The sequence below is a fragment of the Drosophila kikkawai genome, chromosome 2L (assembly GCF_030179895.1).
Source record: "Drosophila kikkawai strain 14028-0561.14 chromosome 2L, DkikHiC1v2, whole genome shotgun sequence".
In the NCBI taxonomy this organism is placed as follows: Eukaryota; Metazoa; Arthropoda; class Insecta; order Diptera; family Drosophilidae; genus Drosophila; species Drosophila kikkawai.
The window spans coordinates 16,817,546-16,838,603 of NC_091728.1; the positions used below are offsets into that span (position 1 = coordinate 16,817,546).

The window sequence follows — 21,058 nt, forward strand, 5'->3', positions numbered from 1 at the left end:
ATTGCCGCTGTCGAGGGGTTTTTCCCGTTCGTATTGAAAGTGTCCTTCAACGCTGAACATATGTTTGATCTGCAAGTACAAGCAAAGCCTCCTTGAGTAACTCATTTAGGACGATGGGGCGTGGCCTGATTAGAGGTTTTTGAAAAGAAGAATGGCGAATAATAAAGAAGGATGTTAAAAAAAGAAATCTGGGTAGTAGTGGCTAGTAATATAGTATAAATATAGATTTCTAAGATATAAAGAGGCCTTTTTATCTCTTATAATATTAGGGTTATTTTAAAACATTCTCCCTTTTATAGAAGTTTAATAAACTTGAAAACCTAAAATATTTCATAATAAAATATCTCTTAAATCTGCAGTTTCTGTTTGACTTGATTTATTCCTCTAATTTATACCAACAGTGGACAGTAAATAAACTTTCCTTTCTGCAAAAACGGCAGCAGCTGCCACTTGCTTAAATCCTTTTGTTGATTGACTCACCTTGAATGTCGGCAACTTTGCCTTTTAACTGACCTGAAAGTTTGTTAATGCCATTCCCTGAACGGCGATAGAATCCTGGCTATGCAAACTGCAGCCAGCAGCTTCTGCTGCTAAGCTTCATTTTAATTTTTAGCTGCTGCTGCTGCTGCTTCTGCTGTTGCGAAAAAAAATCAAGGAATAAAAGTTTGCCGTCAGGGCTTTTGTGCCACTTTTCATGCTGCATTGCAAATTTTTTCAATGTTGCTACTGGTCCTGCTGCGAAAACCTAAACGAAAAGCGGGATTATGGGGTGGCACAAAGTTTTTAACACTCATTTCATTCAAAGTTTGCCGGCATAGAACCAAGTCGGTGGACAGCGTTTCGATGGGGGGGATTTACTGCGGCACTCTAGGGGTCATTCAATGGTTCATCAATCATGCCACGCCCTCTAATCAAAACATGAAGTGTCGAACGAACAGAGTGGGCTCAGGTTATGCCAGCCATATGTTGCCCACTAGCCCGGTTGCTCTTTCTGTCTGCCTCGGCCCCTAAAAGGCTGCAGCAATTTCGTTGATTAGCCTTGTGTCTGCGGGAATTTTCCTCACAACGCCCACTGGTCACCGCCCACCGCCCTTCTGCCGCCTACCTTTCATTCCGCCCCCTTTTTTCCTGTTTGTTATGGCTAAAGATAAAAACTAAACGTTAACGCGCACACACACACAGATGGCATGTAATTGATACGAAAAGGTAGAGAGGAGGGAGAGGAGATATACCTCAGCAATTTGCACAAATTTTTACCTATGTAGAGATCTAGGGATGCATATAGAGTAGGGAATAATATTTGCAAATTATAGGTATTGCTTGGAGGAATTAATTTACATGAAAACTAAGAAAACCACAAACATATTAAAATTTAATATTAAAAATTTTGTAAAGATAAAAATATTAAAAAAAAACAACTGATAAATTATATTTTACAAAACGTACAGTATTTAACTAATACATAACTAAAACAAAAAATATATATATGTTTCCTTCTTTTAATTTTTGGGTTCCATAAAATAAGTATAGTGTACATTTCCAACGGCGACTATCAGCGTCATCTCCATTTAGAATACCTTTGGTTCCTTGCTTTTCTTTTTATGTGTGACGCTTGGTTTTTATTGCGGCTTGGCTTGCCTCAAGGTAACGGGCGATGCTTGAATGTGTGTATTCACACCACACCCACCCACCACCCACAGAAACCACCTTCGGGCTCCCATTTCCACTTGGAAACCCAAACCCAAAGCAGGCCAAACCTCAGCCATTCCTCAGATGGCGGCCAACACCCAACGCAGCTTCATTTGGGGCCCCGTTTTATTCCCATTGCCGACACCGCCTTTTTGGCACACAGGTGCACGTTGATATATGAGTTTGGGGTTGGCCAAAAGACAGCCGGGGAAGAGGCAGAGGCCAAAGTCGTTTTAGGCTTAGGTTCGAGCTGATATATGTATATGGCCACGTGGCAATAGCCAGATCCCCACGGTACATCTCCCCCATCCTGCGGTCCAGCCCATCCACGTTTATTTGGCAAGAGCCACATTTGAGTTTCTAATCAAGGTAATTTTATGTTTGCCAAGCTCGACTAATGCCAAAATTACATTTTTAGTCGCTTTGTTGTGGGGCCATTTCGCCACCATAGCCACTTGCGCCGGATCTTGCCACATTTTGTGTGGTTTTTGGCCAACGCGGCGTATGCGTGATAAATGCAAGCCAACATTTGGCTTATCCTTAATGCTCATGCGAGGGTGTGTGTGTGACTGTCAGTATACTTTGTGGATGTGGAGGGTGGAGTGTGTAGTGTGTATGTGGGTGCTGGTGGCGTCTGGTGTGCAAGTGTGACTGCGACTGTGGAAAATGGCCATTCTCTTTGAGCTGCTAATTAGGCCAACACTGTGGGTGGGAAACCAGCAAAACAACAGCAGCAGCCGCCGCCAATTGTATATGCCAAGACAAGCCATTAACATTAGTGGAGAGGATGCGAATGGAATGAGATGGCCAGTAGAGATGGAGATGGAGGATACCATTTGGTGGAAAGGAGCCAAAACAAAAGGTCACATTTAAGGCCGCATTTGTTGCCTTGACTTGCTGGCAGCCAGCATGAGCCAGCAAAGTACTTATAAGGATTTCTAGAAAAATTTAATATTTTTATTATTTCTACTTGCTCTTCCCTCTCCTAAATGTTTTTAAACAGTTAAAATCCTTCATCTTTTATATCTTTGAGCCCCAAAAAGATTGCTAAGCGAAATGTGCCGGTCATCATAATGATGTAACAATGTTTGTAAATGCACGACCCACTTGACAACTCAATCCCAATTCGAATTGATGCATCCAATCAACCATTTCGCCCAGCCATCCATCAGTCAATCAATCAATCAGTCAAGCGATCAATTGCGCCTGCGTTTAGGGTCAAAAGAGGAGCGCTTGTCAACGATGAAAGCTCCAATAAGAGTGTGTGGGAAAATGTGAAGGGTTGGTTGTGTATCATCAGTGTGTGTGTGTGTGTGTGATGTGAGAAGTGCATCACTTAATGCATCGATGGGCAAACGATATCTGGGCCATTGGCACTAAGTGTTAAAAGCGTTTCGATATTTAAGCCTTTGCAGTGAATGAAAGGGAAAAAGAAGAAATATGAAAAATATTATAATTGAAAAGAATTATATTTAGGATATTTTACAATTGATAACAGGGTGTTCTTTTTATTAAAATATATTTTTTATAAAATTCCATATAATTATACTCATCACACTCTTTAATTTTCCTCTTTGCAGTTGACATGTTCAAAGCCAACGAGAAACTCTTCACTTTACATATCGGTAAGTGGAAATTTGTGTGCTCTAAATTTATACACGAGTTACTCTCAACTTAAAAGCTCATTAAAAATTGAATGCATATGCAAATTCCAACATTTTATTTGGGTTCCCATGGTGGCAGTCAAAGGGCAACTGAAGTTGAAGCTAATCAAAAATACATACATATTGACACCAAAACGATGCGAAAGAAGGAAGGAGTGCTTGTGGAGGTGCTGAGCAAATACCAAATGAACATTCTGGCAAAAGGAGACCCCTAACGAAAAGGAAATTTCATTCAAATGTTGATGCTGGCATTTTCCCCTCTTTTGAAAAGGGAATATATATATAAACGTAAAATGGTTCAGTGTGTCTGTGGCAGTTTTCAAAGTTTTTGTTTTGAATATTTGACAAGAGTTAACCTAATTGACAGGCTCAACGTTTTAGGATCCCCCGCTCAGCCGCATTAATCATACGCCATGTGTTACCAGCACACACACATATGAGATTATTTTGGGTTTGCAGAAAGAAATTCAGCATTCCGGCACATGAAAATTTCATTAAATTTTAAGCTTGTTATTTTCCAACTGTCTCTCTCGGTCTGTTAGGGTTCCGGAGTCTGGTTAGGGTTCATCGTTGTTGCTGCGATGACAAACGCCCCAAAAAGCTGTCATTAGTTGAAATCACATGTCATTGGCAGGGCCAGAGTGACCCGACGACGACGAGCATGCGAGTCATGGAAGGCCCCAAAGAAAGGCGTAGCCAAACGGGGGTCAAAAGGTCTCACTGGGGAAAAGATTCCAGTGACCTTTTCGGGGGCACACAAAAAAGCTGTGAAAGTTTTTGGGTCGAAGGTAACACTACGGTTGGATGATTCTTTGGGGCTTAGATAGCGAAAGCTATTTGTTATATGCGTTGTAAAATGAATCTTCTTTGACAGCAAGACTTGGCAGACAAAAGAAAACGTAAAACTGAATAGGTTTAAGGCAAGATTTTGTAGAATTAAATTTATTGTTTTATTAATTTTTAAAATTTTATTCAATACTTTTACTTCTTAAAGTCCCCCCTAAACCCCTTTTAATGGCATATCCTTCCATGAGCTTATGAACTCGCGTCAAGTGTGAAATTTGTGTGCCTGTGTGGTTGCCTGGGTGTGTGTTTGCGTGTGTATATGTGCTTGTTTGCCAGCATCTGTTGTTGTTGGGTGCTTAAATGTTTGCCTACGTGTCACTCTTGTCATTGGCAGTCGCTCTCTCGCTTGCACAGGATGCTGCTTTTATGACAGTTCATTGATATTCATTTGTGTGCGTGTGTGAGAGATATATATATTCTTGAAATGAGAAATACCCCGTCCTTTTTAACCCTTTTTCAAAAACTTGGTAAATTCAATTCCGGCTAGTCGAACGCCTTCGTTAAGATATTCAATTAAAAAGCACAAAACGAAGCAATACCGGGCTAAAAAAAAAAAATACAAAACAAAGCCCTGAGAGGGGACCACAAATCGGCTTATGGCCATAAAGCGACTTGCAAAACGAACTGAAACGCAAAGGAAACCGAGGGAAACTCAATCAAAAGTGAAGTTTGATTTCCTGCATGCGACTTTTTCCCCTTATTTCGATTTCCTTGCATACTTTGCAGAGGCTGTGAGGGAATGGGGGTAAAAATGAACGAAATACTGGTGATTTCCAAGTGCTCAGTCTTCCGCTGCCACTGCCACTTCCATTTCCCCTTTCTTTTTTCCCTTTTCTCGCATTGTCTGTCGCCGTATTTTCCTGCCTCAATCAATATGGCTTAGGCAGACTCGTTATAAATTCATGTCCAGCGTTTTTTCTTTATTTTTTATCCCAGCCAACCCGGCATGAATATGAATGAATGAATGAAAGGGAATATAGACAGGGGAGGCTGGAAATATAGCAACAAAAATGGCATAAAAAACATAAAGACAGCTTATTCGCATTTCTAGCTGAGTAATTTATTTATTTTTTTTTATTTCTTATAAATTGATTACCATTTTAAGGTTCTTAGAACTATTATTTTGCCCGCTAACGTACATAAGCTGCATTGCCCTGGGCCCATTTCTTATGACAGTTTTTTTTCTCCCCGGCTTATCCTTTCGGGCTGCAAACTTTTACTCCGCCAGCCTTTTCTCTGTTTGACTTTTTCTCCGCCAATTGAACTATCTAAAAAGAAAACTCTTTTTCCATCCCTTTCCTCTTGGCCTTTTGTGCGGAAATTCCTTTTCAAAATCCTTAGCAGCAGCCGAAGGATGGATGGTTGGAAAAGTTCAAGTGTCGACAAACTTTAACTTCAGCCAGAAGCAAACCAGAGCAAACAAAATCTCATCAATTTTTCAATGCTCACCTTGCGGGAAGGCAGAACAGAAGAAACAACAGCAACAGAAATTAGCAAAGTTACGGGCGAAGCGGAAATTTCATGTGGTTGATGGAGGAGAGTGGTGTTTCCGTCTCCTCCCACAAAATCCCCATTGATATACATCTTCTAGGCCGAGAGCAGACACTGAGACACTTAATCCGCACGTTTACACCTCAACGCACACAACAGACACTCGAAATAAGGGTGGCGTGGCCTGAAGCACTGTGTTACCTTCACCATAAATTTGTGTATTCTACTTAATAATTAACCAAAGGCAGGGGGCGTGAAAAGTTTGAGGTTTTTGCCAACAAAGGACTCGAAAGACAGCTAACTAGGTGGGTGAAGGCTCTTGTGGCATTCGAAGGTCAAGGGGTTGCCATGAATAGAAAGCGCCGAAAATCAAAAGTAAGATTAGACTCCGATACGGGCCCGAGATGAGCTTCTTCCGAATCGATTCACTCGCCAGATTAATTGCGACTCATCGGAGCGGTATAATAAACGATTTCCAAGAATCGAATTAGATACCCCCAAGGACTAGACGTGTGTGCATTTAATTAAACTGGCGATAGACAAGATAATGAGATCCAACATAAGCTGGGAGCTAGGAGGATTTTATTATTAACTTTTCAGCAGAAAAATAGCTTTCGGCATTGGTTTAAGTTCAGCTATTGCATAAACTGAAAAACAACAGTAGTTTAAATAAGAATTTTTCCTTCTTTAAGTCAAATTATAATCCATTTGAACTCCCTAAGAAATAATTGGCATAGCTCAGCCAATCAAACCAACCTCCTCCGGGGAATACCTTGAAACTTAACAAGTTTTCGCAAGTGGACTTTCTCCCATTCATTTCAACGCCACCACCCCAAGTTATTCTAGAGATATTTTTCCCCATTTCGTATTCACTTTTCCTGCGGTTTTCGCTTTTCTCTCTCCTCTCTCCAGTCAGCAATAAAAAAAAAGGTGGAGGAGCAAAGTTAGATGATTACAAGACAAAATGCGGCGTTGCTTTAATTGCACCTGAAGCCCCAGCCCTCGACCCACATCTGACCCCTCGCTCCCAGTCACCCCAGAGTCACCGCGACGCAGGCAGTTCAAGTTAATTTGCTCGGCGCCTGGCTCAACGATGTTCCACTCGCTCATTAATTACAGCTTAGTCCGACCCGCAGTCGGATCCCTAATGATTTACCTGCAGATGCTGTTGCTCTCTTCTTATGGTTATTGCTGTTCTTGGGTTCGCCCTACACTTGTAATTCGAATGGGGATAAATATAAGGAAAGCCCTTTAATTATGCAGACAAAAATAGTGGAAAATCTATGGTACAAAATTATGATATCAGGATAAATTCGGATACATAGGTAATTTCATAACAAGTTTTTTGAAGATTTATTAGTGTTTTTGGTGTGGCATTTATTTTGTTTAAATAATTCCAAATAATATTACAGAGCTTTTTTTTTGCTGTATTACTTTAATACATTTTTTCTAACTTTGTGTTTTTTTGTCTTATTATTTCTTGATTCCTGCCACTTTGTCTGCCGCCGCCGCCTTTTGCACCTTTCGCTTTTGCGGCTGCTTCCGCTGCGGCTTCTGTTTGGAAAAGGACTCTTCTTTGGCGTGGCTTTTCCTCTGTTTTATCCTTAACGCTCTTTTTATCTTTCAACGGCTTCTGCTGCTTCTTATTAATGCTTTGTAATCAAATACACTTTTACCTATCTGCTCTCGTTACCTTTTCCCTGGCGTTTTTCGTTGATTATTTTGAGCTTTGCTCACTATCTGATGGCCGCCTGCCACGCCCCCATTCGCTGTGCATTTAATTAAGCAAATAGCAGGAAAAGTTTGTTTGCTTTTTTTCGGGTTTTTCCCTTTCTCTATTTTGGTTATGCCTTTTTTTTGGGTTGTCATGGAATGGATGTTCACTTGTTGCTTATTTTTGGGGTTTTATATTAGTCTTTCCTTCTTCCTTGGCGGTTGCTTTGGGTAAATAATTATGGGAATAGTCAAGTAAGCTGGTGTATACAGCTCCGAAAAATGTAAGCCACGTTTTCTTGCTGACTTCATAAATTAAGAATCAAATTTTTTTAATTAGGTAAAATTATTTAACCAATTCAAAAGACACCAATTAACTATAAAATTTAATACCAAGCAACAATTTTCCTAGACTTTTCCACTTCATTCTTAGCAATCCGCTTTGGAGATTTTCATTTATGGGAAACATCTGTTCCACTTGCAGCTATTTTGATTCCCCCGAGAAATTTCCGCATTACTTTTTTTTATTTTATTTCCCGGAAGCCAAGTGTGACGGTCTTTAGCCTTCAATAGCTCTTCTCATGTTGCTCTCCAATGCTGGACATTTTTCTACATTTTATTTTTGGTGCTTTCAGAATTCAAGGGTATTTAGGAAGGTATTTTCTATTTAAAGATGAACACTTTTTATATGTTATAAATATATCCTAAAAAGAATTTTCTCTTTCATTTATTGAGAAGTAATTATTTTATTTAGTTTCCTTTTATTTCATTGATTTTTCCTGGGCAGACATATATGTATATATGATTTAGCACCTTTTGCAACAACTTGTCGCCTCTCAACTGCACTCACTTTGCCAATTTGCAACAAAATTTGCACGGTTGTCACTCGGCGGAAGAGAAGGTGCTATTTCTGTCAGGACGAAGGACAAGCTAGCTCGCTCACGTTGGCCGGGCAGGAATTTAATAAGAAAATATGCTGCCAGGGACGTGACACAGCGCAAAGCAGTGGAAATGGAAATCGAGGAGAGGGAAAATAATTCCGCTTTAAGCAAATGTCATGCCACAATGCACCGCACAACCGTTGAACCGCAAATGCAGTTTAATTTTAATCAAATTGCATTGCAATTAAGCGGCAAAAAGGAGTCACAGCAACAAGGAGATGCTTAAATTAATAATAAATTACTCGCAAGGAGGTGGCACAAACGGAGCGGGGGGTGAAAATTGAAAGGGGTTGTCGTCAGTGCTCAAGCCGAAATGTCAAGATTGCTGCGACAAACGAGGTTGCCCCTGGTGAAGACAACTTAATTAACCTCGACCTTCTCCTTACAACAACTGCAATAATAACGACGACGAATACAGCGACAACTGCGACAACTGGGTGACGTCAGGCCTCAGACAGCAGACATCAGACATGAGATATATAATACTTGGCTCGCCGTCGTGGTGGACATCGTGGGCACAAAAGTCGCCGCTTCGATTCCAATTCCAATTTCCAGTTGACCATCGCCAATTGCCACATAAAGACATCAATAATAAACCAAAAAGCCAACACTTAAACTGCACAATGTGACACTGCAAGAATTTTTTGGCATTTTTTAAAAAATATTTAAAGAACAAATATATTTTATATTTAAATTGTAAAAAAATGCAAGCCTATTCTTATATATTATAGAAATATTAGCAGATATTTTACAGTTTTTCAAGTACTCTCTCCATATTTTTCAAAATGCTGAAAATCAATTAAGGTTTAATTTCTTAATTTAAAATTTTTAACCTTTTTTCTCAGTGCACATATAAATTACATAGTTATTAAATGCGTGCTGGCGTGCATTGCGAATTTTGCGCATGCGCGCGGTCCCGAAAATCGAAAAACCAAAACCAAAGCCAAAGCTGCTGCTGCGTTTTGCCGGCTTGAAGCCAGTGCGAAACCTGTTTGTCAGCCTCTCTCAATGTTGCACAAGTTGTTGTTGCTGCTGCTGCTGCTGTGGATGTTGCTGTTGCCATTGCAGTTTCAAGAACCAGGTCAAGGTTGCTCCGCTGCAGCGCCTCGGCGATCACAGTCGGCGCCAGCAGAGCGGCGCAGCTTTTGCCTTGTGCGCTTTGCATTGAAAGTCAAGTTCGCGCACACATGTGTTTGATTGACATTGGACAGAGACAGAGAGAGAGAGATATATAGAAAGAGATAGAGACAGACAGATATATATAGATAAAGAGAGACAGGGGCAGCAGCATGGCTGCGGCTGATGGTGATCATGAGGAGAGCAGCTGTAAAAAATGCACCGGCCTGCAACATGTTTGATGATGGCCAAGTTGCAATTCAGTTGGGTTCGATCCAGCCATTAAGCCGGATAGGAGCTTTAGGAAGAAGTCAATAGGAAGAGTTTGCATTATTTTGATTTGGGATACCTTAAGCGTTTTAAGTGACATAAAACGAATTATCCCTTGGGTAAGATATATTTTTAAATTGCTTAATAAAAGGCTAGGATTTTGTAGTTAACAAACTCCTACAAATATTACCTAGCTCTAACAATTATGTGAACATTTTATTACGAATATTTTAAAACGAGGATTGCTATTTACCATAAAAAATCTCTTTTAAATCTCTGATAGCTGCATAAATCACTTTTTTATATATTATTGCCACACTCAGCACATTTTCCATTAAATATTCATAGGCAATACGTTAATTGCCTCAACTGAAATCCAGCTCATCTCGTTGAACGACGTGCCACATGGAAATCCTCTCATATTTTTTCACTTTAATATCCTTTTTCCGTGCATTCTCACCCTCTCCTCCCCGTGTTACCAATTTCAATTCACTGCCATATGCAAAAAACCCAATCAAATTGCGTATTTACGAATGAAATTCGATATGAAACAAAATTATATTAATTGGGATACACGCACCTTAATTAATAAAATTTTAATGAAATTGTCAAGTCAAGTGCGGTAAAAAAAAAGTTGGTAATATAATAAGGAAAATGCAGGGAAATTACAGGAGGCAAACGCTTTCCATCAGCTGCAGGCAGCAATTTAATTTTGTTTGTGGCAACATTCTCCCTCTGATTAATGGCTGGCCACGCACAGAAGCCTTCGCCTTTTCCAACCTCCATTTTCCACCCGGCTTTCCACCCCTTTCGCGCTGCTGCCAGGCGAGAAAACTCGAGCGCAAGTTAAGCGAAAATGCTATTAATTTTCATAAGTAAATGAAAATTGATGCACGTGGCCCCCAACCAGCGTTGCCTCATCGTGCATACAGAGTGCCTATATATATCTATAGGCCTTGGCAAGTCCAACTTTTGCACTCGAAGTGCAAGTGCTGCTAGCAAACTATCCTCAAGTGTCTGCCCGCTTAGATCGGAGTAATTTCAGATATTGTTCCCATAATCTATATAGGTTCTTCGGTTCCATTGTCAACGAGCTGCCATTCGGCGAAACAGCTCTCAAAGTCATCGAGTGCCAGACCATAACACACTGCTGAAACAGAATTTATCTATACTATATACTATAGAGTGTAGACGCTGTTTATTTAGATGCACCAGAGACCGGAGACCCTGAAAACCGCGCCGAACAGAGATAGCAGCACGCGAGCAAGGAGACCCGAGCGAGATAGCATTGAGCAACTTGGCAGCCTCGATTGTGCACTCATCATCAGTTGTTGCCGCGGCTGCTGCTGTTGCTGTTGGGGATTTAGATGTTGCTGCTGCTGCTGCTCCGCCGGCAACCGCAATGCCAAGCTGCGACTCAAATGACTCAAGAAGTTGCCACTGATAAAACCCGGGGACCTTGCAATGCTTATTCGTTACCCTTTCGGAAAGGGGAATAATTATAATTGGACAGCTAAGGAGCTCTTCGATTCCAAAAGGTTATTTAGATCATAGGTGGTGGTTTTTTGGGCAGCTAGTTTTTGGGGTTTTTGAGTTTATTTTAAGAAATTTGACTTATCAGTAACAGAAAAAGGGATATTTGTGACTTGAAAACCCCGAAGATAATTGTTCAAGTAACTCCTAGTGGAATGAATCACAGAAATTTAATTACTGATAGCTTTTCATCAAAATTTCTTCACTTTCATGAAATACCAGCCAATATCTTAATGTGTTTATCTATGACTTAATCCTTTAATGCTCTCATCACAGCCAAATTCCAACGAAAGAGCAGTTAAGGCCTTGCGTGCTTGGCGCAATATGCATTTTCATTTAAGTATCATTTGCATTATTGTTATTTTGCAAAGCGATTCAGGCCTCTGCGGCTAAGAATAAATTATGAGTCAGGCTTTAACCACAAAAGTGGATGCCAAAGTGGTTCACTCTGGGGTGGCTGTTGTAGCTATTGTCGCTCTTTGTGGCTGCGAAAATCAATTGTCACAAGGCCAGACTTTGGCTCGAGCTCTCCCTCCCCCCAACCCCCTTTCAAACATCCCGCCCAGCCACGCAATGCTGCTGCAAAGCCAAAACGTTTTTGGTTTTTGTTTTTCTCTCTTTTTTTTTTTGCTGCTGCTGATCTTGAACCAATTGCAAATTGCTAAAACGCAGCCAGAACGGTCGCAGCAACAGCAACAATCGTTGTCACGGCCAGACAGACACAGATACTGAAAATTGTTTGAGTTACATTTATAGGCATGCCATGGCATTGACTAGCATCAATAAATTAGAATTGTTCTCTTCTCGATTATACGCGGCTCTCTTTAACCCGCAGTGGAAACGGGGCGTATGCGTAATAAACTTGAACTTGCATGCGTAATGAATACGATATCGATATCGATGGTGTGAACTAGAGGTGGAATGAAAACGATATAGCATTGTTATGATTGTTATGATAAAATCATTGCTTGGTTTCATTAGGATTAAAAAAAATTCTATCTAATATAAATTGCTCGATATCAATATATTTCAATAATACATTTATCGATATCACATATCGTCTTAATCTTCTCTATATACTATTCATGCTCATCCCTAGTCTCTATTTCACTTTTCCATGCCCCCATGCCTTGCATTCGCGATTCGTGCGTTTGGCCATATTTGCACATTGCGCATACGCAGCGTTGACCTCGCCTCGGACAATGCAACTAATTAGCGATTGCAGGCAGATAAACAAGCAAGTGTGCGAGTGTGTGTGCGCGAGTGTGTGGACAATTGTTTGATTATCAATTAGTTTCGTACAGGCCCAAGTGGCTGACCTTAGCGGGGCAGATAGCTTTAGATAGTGGAGGTGTTGGCTCCCCACCCCTCTTTTCAGCAAACTCTACGCCTGGAACAAACTGAATCCAATGTCACATGCAAAATATCTAACAAAACAAAGCCATTGAAATTTGCATTTGTTTTCCTCTTGCAAAAAACTTACTTATCTATTCCGCTCTTTGCGGTGTTCTCTGGGGAAAGAGCTTTAAATGTTTGCTTATAGTTTGTTTTGCTTTTAAAAAAGATATTAAAAAGTAATCACTTTAAATAGAAATTATTTTAACAAAAAGCAGCTATCCATTTGCCTAAAATACTGTCTGTCTCATGTTTAAATTCCAAGCAAAACTGACTGTGACATTTCCAGAGAACACCAAGCGACCCCAGAAACAAAAAGCAAAAAAGAACTTGATCAAAGAACAAAGCAAAATAAAAATAAAACCCAGCTGGAGGAATATGAACTCGGGTAAAGGGGTGAAGCAAATGGGGATTGGGCTTCCCCCTTCCTCTGACGAGGACGTGACAGCGGCAATTTAAGCGGGGAAGTGGAACAATATGTAAACTGTGCCACATTTTGCGGCATTTTGGCCAGACATTTTTTTATTAATAAATTTCTGAATTCGGAAATTTTCCCATTCCCTGTGGTAGTCTGTGCCAAAGTGCAATAATTTTGCCAGAGTTCTCGTGCCGCCCTTCGTCCCCGCCGACATAATTAAAATGCGAGCCATAAATTTAGCCTGGGCAAAAACCGTTGCATAAATTGTTTCTCTCTTTTTTTGTTTTTGTATTTTTGAAATAATTGCAATTTATGAGAGTTTTGTGGCCTATCGACGCGTGGCATCGGCGTCACCGTTGCCGTCGCTCCATAAATTTCGACAACACTCGAGACGCGACTGGCTCGAAGAATATTTAATAAACAAAACTTGCGCTAATCGTTAAATTATGATTAATGTGCCGACAACAAACAATAAACTTGCCCGCCCGAGAACACCGAAAACGTGCGAATAAAGCGTGGGCGACAGCATCGGACGTGCCTAACAAAATCCCAGACAAAAGACTGAAGACCAAATGGGCCAGACTGAAAGACTTAAAGACCAAAAGACCAAAGAACTGAAGCCAAAGAAAGAGCCCCACAGTCGAGTCCTTGATAGCGACTCGAGTAAGTGTGTGTGTGTTTGTGTATTAAAATATGCGCCGCCATGAACTCTGCGGAGCAACAAACATGGTAACTTGGCAGGCATTACGTGATAATATGTGACGAAGTGAATAATTAGAGGGGATGTGTTAAATATCAAGAAGACCAAGTTAATGATTAAAGTCAGGCAGTAGTGGCTGCACTCGTAGGAAGCTAATGAAATCATGAAGTACTTGGCAGTTTAATTAAAAATAAAAAGAAAAAGCTTGCGTTTTTTGTGGTTTAAAATGCCACATCAAACTCTATTTAATTCCTTACCAAATACACCTTTTAACTTACCTAAATATCCTAGAAGACTCTTCAATTATTACTAAGGATTATTGCTTATTCTTGAACTCAAGTTTACTCGGGATTATCCTAAGTAAACAGACCAACTTTTTCACTCTTTTATTCCACAGAAAAGAAAACCTTTTCCAATCTGCTACGCCACTGCATAATTTCCATCGGGCCTTGGTCTTGTTTTTGCCGCAATTCATTGGCCATGTCACCGTCTGGGCCAAGTTGCCTTTTGCCACGCCTCTTTTGCATAATTGAAGGCGACTCCTGCTGCTGCTACTGCTGCTGCTAGTGCTTCTGGTCCTGGCTCAGCTTTTTTCCTGCTGCTGCCGTTTTAGAGCCAATGGCGTATTTTAGCTTAGCTCGGCTCTTTTGCACCGGAGCTTGGAGCTCTGAACTCGCCTAGAACGTAGTCGGCTTATTAAATATTAAAGCCCCGACTGGGGACCGCTAAATCCTGCGGCTGTCAAGGTGCCGCAAAAAAAACTCTGCTCAAAATCCTGTCACACATCCTGCCAGTCCTGGTGGCCTGCCTGCCACCTGCAGCCGAATTCAATTTCTTGTCCTACGCTTAGTGCCACTGCCATCTTGTCAAAGCCGAAACTGGAAAACTCGGTTGCAAGTCTATAAAAACCCGAATGGGGGGATAAAAAAAGGAAAAGGAAAAGTCCGTAGAAAAGCCCCGGGAGAAAAAAGTGCGAAGTGAATCAGGCGAAGCATGAGCGAGGAGAAAAATCAACTACTAAAAGTATTATTATTGTTGGTTGCACCTGGAGGTGGTTTACTTTGTCACGGATATGTTTTCTTTAGACTTACCATGTCAGACCCAAACCTTCTCTCTCTATATATGTATATGAACATACATATATCCTTGCAGTCGTCTGAGTGTGTGTGTGTGCGAGGGTGTGCTGAAACATGCCGGAAGTTAAATAGGAAATTTTATATGCTTTTATAACTGTGCACGTGTCTACAAGTGGCGAGCTCCGAGTTTCTGCTGGCTGCAACCAAAGCGAGGAGTTCTCAACTAGTGTATGCTTTTATAAACAGCAGCGTTTAAAATAGTAGTGGCTTCTTGGAAACGGGTTTGAACAGGGATCAGAAATATGTTAGTTATGCTTATTTTGAGGGAAAATCTATCTATATCTTTTTTTAGTGTTGTTAACATATATTTTTTAAACAGTTTGCAGTTATATTCTATTGGTTCTATTAACATGACAATACTTATAAATGTGGCTGCGCTACCTTGCGGCAAGTTGTTCGTTTGATGAAGTGCCGCTCTCGGTTGCGGCTGTGGCTTTGACTGCAACTTGCAGCAACTTTTGAGGCGAGTGCGTGCATCCTGCATCCTTGCCGCACGCCTGAAAAGAAAACTTGTGCACACGTGTACACGGGTTTTCCATACCCAGAGCAAATCGAACTTACCTGTAGAACGATAGAAAACCCGTAGAAAACAGAAATCGCTGAAAGGTAGGCAATGAAATATAAATGAAATATCGCTGATTGAGTTGTGTCGACATGCAACCGCAATTTATATGTTTTGCTAAATGTTATTGACTTTATTTTGTTGGTTTCATTTTTTTAAAGCCCCTGATGTATGGTATTGGTTTAATAAATATTTATTTTCGGGTACTTTGGGTATAGCGAACATAGCAGCAAGCTTATTATAAATAAATAATAAACAATGAAAGTGTAAAAGTGCACATCATGCCAATTTATGCTTGTGAAAACTTTGAAATTAAGCCAAAAATATTATAAAAATAATATTTCACATAATTTAAAAGCCATTTATAACATTTTAAATCAAAGTTGTACCCTTAATCAACGAATTCAGGGTTGAAAACAAGTTTAGAATTGCTCCTGCATCCGCTTAATGCTTCCTTAATTTTCCCATTTCATTCAAGGATCGAGCAAGCAAACTGCAACAAATTATTTTTCGTTTTCCCTCCTTTTGATTACTGCCAAAAGCCCCTGAACAATGCTGTCTGCATTTGTGCGGCTTCATTACACCTCCTTGGCAGGACCCATACAATCTCCATGCTCCTCCTCGTCGGCATTCACTGACCAAGCAACACTTTTTCAACCACAGCAGGATACAGGGATGCAGGAAAGGCTGCTGTGTGTGGGGTCTTGTGTGCCCGGAGGATTGCAGATGGAAAAGCTCCAAGCTTCACATGTTGCACTCGGGCAACTTTTCCCTCCCTTTGTGCCACTCTCTCTCTGTGGCCGAAATTGAGCTGCTTCATTTAGCTGTGGGGCCAAGAGGGGAGGAAACATGGAGCAGGAGTTCCTGGAAACAAGTGCAGCAAACAAACAAGTCGAGTTTTTGGACATGGACACACATTTTCGGAGCACACACTTCCCCAGTGCTTCCGTGGCCAAGTGTTTGATTAGAAAAGTTTACAGAAAAGTTGCTCAAAAGATTTGGCTTCCCCTGTGCACCCCTTAGCCTGGTCAATATTGGAGCAGCTTCCAGGATCAGCGGCATGTCCGGGTTCATAATTGCACAGACGGGCTCGGAAATTAACTGAATGTACAAAAAGTGTTCCCTGCATTTATCACGAGCCTAGAGGGCATGTGGCCAGTGCACAAGGATGCAGGACCCGCCTCGATGGCCGGCTTAAATGTCAAGTGTCCGTGTCTGATGCTGACCAAGGCATCCTTCCGGACCAACATGTCCTCCTAACCCGATGCTGGCTCCTCTTTTTGGCCTTGTCTATGATGCAGAGAAAGAAATATATAAATTGGGAGTAAAATACAAATATAAAGAACTTATTCCACATTTAAATACCTATTTTTAAAAGATTCTTTAACCTTATGTAAATCACATTTGGTCTTAAAACTATTTTTTAATTGTGTCTACATATTTTTCTCCAGTGGAGAAGCGTATAAAAATGCATGACCGCAAAACATTTCTCAACCGAAGGACCTCCTCATCGTATCCCTTTGGCTCGAAAGTGTTAAAATGTTGATTGTCCTTTTTTGTCGGCGCCTCATGTGTCTGTGTCTGTTTCCTGTGTGTGAGCGAGTGTGCGTGTCTGTCTGGCCCTGTGTATATGTGCGTGTTAAGTGTTTGTGCTTTGCAACGCCTTCAGTTGGATTCCCTTTCCGTCCCTCCTCCCCCAGCCTTTGTGTCGGCGTCTCGTGCGTGTCACAAATAAATTTTTAAGTAGCATTTGTGTTGATTGCCTTGAAAAAGGACACGGCAAAATCCGTCGGTCGAAGGACCAAGGCAGCGTAGCCATCCCAAAAACCGAACTCGCATCGCAGCTCGTCTCGTTTTACGGCCTCGACTTAGGCTCTCGACCAACAACTGCCGCCGCCCGGCTGAAGTGCGCTTGATTTCCACATTATTTTCTCCTCAGATGGTATTCTTTTTTTTTGTCAATGGGTTTCCGGTTTTTCCAGCATGTGGATCTTGTCGTCCTTCTGGTTGGTTAACAAATTAAGTGCGGAATCGGAATTGGGACAAATTAAAATTGAAAAGCTACCTCACCTATTAATAAGGTGTGTGTGTGGTTGACAGAGATTGAGTTTTGGGTTGGGAAATTTATGGGTTTTGTAGTTATTTTTCAGAGAATAAATATTACTAAAACAAACGTTTAGGAAATAGTAAAAATTCAAGATTTAGAAACTGGAAATTTAAAGAAATACTTTTATGAAGCAAAATTCTTTAAAATATTTACTTGTTATATTTTTCATGTAAACATTTTTTTTTTTCTTTAATTTAATAAAAAACAGTTTAGTTTTCTAAGAATTAATTGTAATAAGTTATTAGCATTCATTTATAACTATATTTCCATGAGCCTCTTAACTTTACATCGTTCAGAATCCATTCCTAACATTACCCTTACATTACCAAAGAGAGCACACCACTCCATTTCTCTTTCACTTTCCCTATCCCATTTTCTCTTACTTGAAAGAGTCGCAACATTTCTCTCTGTTTCTTGGACTGTTATGGCATCCCTTAACAGTTTCTGTGTCCTCTGCAGCTGCTGCTGCTGCCGAAGAGCAACCAACTAAGCCAAAGCAGTAAAAGCAGCATCCTTTTCACAGCTTCGTTTTCCCTGTGGAAATCCAACCATGGCGGTTACTTCTTCAGTTGTTGTTGGACCGCAAGAGCGATTCGTTGTGTTGGCGGATGAAAATTTGCAAGCAAAAAAAAACATTATAAACATTGGCATTAAAGAGAGAAAGAGCGAGAGAGCAAGAGAGTGTTTGTTTTCGTTTTATTTCATTTTTCGCTGCTGCTGCTACGGTTAAACAAAAGAAAATCCTGCTGTTAAAACCGACGACAGACGAATCAAGTAAGTGTTTGTGTGCAAGTGTGTGTGGGTGGCAGTGCATTTGTGTGAGTGCAGACAATGCAAACGGGGCGCATTAGCAACGTTGTCCTGTCATTTCTTGTATTTTTTTTCGTCTCTCTTGCTGTCTGTTAATTTGCATGTGCGCGGGTTCATGGATTTCTACTTGCGGTTTCTGCTCTCAATACTTGGTTTTCAGTTACGTTTTTTACGAATTTTTAAAAGTACTTTTAAGCAGATAAGAAAAATGTCTTTTGACAGCTTTCAGATTTTCGAAGCATATTTTTTTGTTGATTCCATTTTGAAAATAATATTCCTCTAATTAGTCGCGCTTTTCATGCAGAGCCAACATGGCGTATGAGTAATCCTGAAAGCAGATGACAACTTCGCATCTGGTTTTCCTTAAAGGGGAGAAGGGACTCATTAGAAGAAATAATGTGGAAATATATGCACATATTCATGGCCACAGGGCATCGCAGCAGGTGACTGACAACATATGCCAACATATGCTCACACCAACCTACACGCACACCCCATAATACACCCTAAATGGGAAAAAAAGAAAGCAAACCCAACTAAAGTGCAAAAAAAAAAAAACAGAAGCCCATACTTTTAGTAAAAACTTCTATATTAATATTCCGCCTAGATGCCCCAGTAAATTCCGGCCACTCAACTTTAATCAAAAACGGAAGCGGAAGCGCTCCCAACTTCCGGCAAAAACTTTTTTTTCGCGACCAAAACAGAAATAAGCGAGAGGGGAGCTAAATGCCAAAGTGTCTGAAAAAAAAATTACAATTTGCTGGCGAGGCGTGGCCAGACTCTAAACTCCTTAGAAAAAAAAAACCAAAAGAAATCGGAGTAGACAAAGTTTCGACCTTGGTATTTGTCTAGGAAAAGTAAAGAAAAGCGTGGCAGTTTTCCCGTATGCTGCTGTCTCATGGGTGTGAGTGTGTGTCTTTGCTAGTGATTTGCCAATATGTGTGGGTGACTTTCACCGAAACGGATTTCTACGTGACAAATCTTTATTTAATTTCAAAAATGCGAAATAAACTTTGACGTTTGTTGAGATTTATGTGAAGGCAATATAAAAGCTTCGCTTGCTGCTAAATTTCTGTCTTTATCTTAAGCAGGCTGCTTAGGGGGAAAAGGATGAAAAGTGGCTGACTGTTGTGTAAAAGTTTTGACTGCCTCGACGGTCTTAGTTATGGCAACAGAATCTTTAAGTAATAGCACCTAAGAGCCTAGCTGGAGAAAAGTTTTCGGTCCCAACTTATTTTCCACTTTATTTTGAGATGATTTTCTTTTAAAACTTAAATGCGGGCGCCATTTAAATTCCGATTTTAAAGAGACTATTTACGTTTAAAGGAGGTTGAAATCTTTAAGGACAGTGTTAATTATTAACTTGGCTTTTATTCCCGACTGCGCTTCTCCCATTTTACGAGGTCTGTTATTACATTTTTCGTACCATTCGCATGGCCATAAACCAGGCGATAACTTCCTGTCGAACGGATCATGAAATTAAAATGGAATGGCCAGTGCCGCCATGGGGAGGTGCACATCGAAAGCGTTAGTTGCCATCGAATAAACAAATTGATGATAAATAAACATTTTCAGACCCTTTTCGAAATCTCTCCCCTTGCCTCTTGGCAGGTTTCTTATTTACTTCTCTGCAGTTTGCAGTTAATTTGTAGCAACAACACGGTTTTCCGTCTCCCGTTTCCGGTCGCCACACTTCCCTTTCCGCACTCACTCTCTCTCTCTTGGCTGGCAACCAAATGACCAAACAAGGAAATTGGCTACAAGGACGCCACTCGATCCACAGGACCTTAACGATTGCAGTGCCAATTAAGCTGCGAAAATTCGAACAAGATGTTGGGCATTTAAATCGCTGAAAATACGAAATTGTGCTGATATTTACCTTATTTTTATAACACAACTTAAGGTTGTTATAGGTGATGTTGTTAAAAATGCAACACATTTAAAATACCTCAACTATCTTTAGTTTTTGACTTTCTAAACTTTCTATTTACTTTTTAAAACCCACATTTCCCTCATATTGATTTAATATATAATTGTAAATGCCTGAATTTTAATTGTAATGACAAAAAGCTAACAAGCCAACCCAGTTGTCCCCCAGAACCATCAATCAAACTCGCCAACGCTCAACAGTTTCAAGCAAAAACCCCAGAAAAAGGCTTTCCACTGTCGCCTCATTATCGCCGAAAAAACAGAAAAGGCCCAACAGAAACAGACTAAAAACCGAAGAAAAGAAGTCTTAGAGCGTCAAAATGGGCGAAAAAAAGAGTGGGGGATAACAGGGATAACTGGGAGGATTGCCAGGACAACAGGCTAAGCTCACAGCGAGATTAATTAAGTCCGCGTAGGCTGCAGCGGCAGAGGAAACAAGAAAACAAGACCCAACCCCGCGAAACATCCTTTCCTTGCCTTATCCTTCGTAGCATACTTTTTGGCGTCGCGTGAGAAATTAAAATTTCAAAGCGAAACGTGTTGCCGCATAAGCAGGTTGTGTACGTGTGTGCGTATTTACCCAGCCAAGAACAACAAGAAGAGAACACAGACCCAACATCTGAAAACTGGAAACTGGAAACTGAGAAAAGCAAAAAAAAACAAAAGGAAAACATCAAAAATAACAAAAACCAAACATAAACAAAGGCAAATAAGCAGGAAGCAGCAGCAGCACCATCG

General features: G+C 40.6%; 1 protein-coding gene across 6 annotated transcripts in view; it reads left to right on the plus strand.

The window, feature by feature from the left end:
• LOC108077051 (uncharacterized) overlaps positions 1–21,058 on the plus strand; it is a 41,326-nt gene that overhangs the window by 8,194 nt on the left and 12,074 nt on the right. For all 6 annotated transcript variants that reach the window (XM_017170204.3, XM_017170199.3, XM_017170198.3 and 3 more), the window contains exon 2: positions 3,270–3,314. The gene's annotated coding sequence lies outside the window, so the exon portion shown is untranslated. The remainder of the gene's footprint in view (positions 1–3,269; positions 3,315–21,058) is intronic.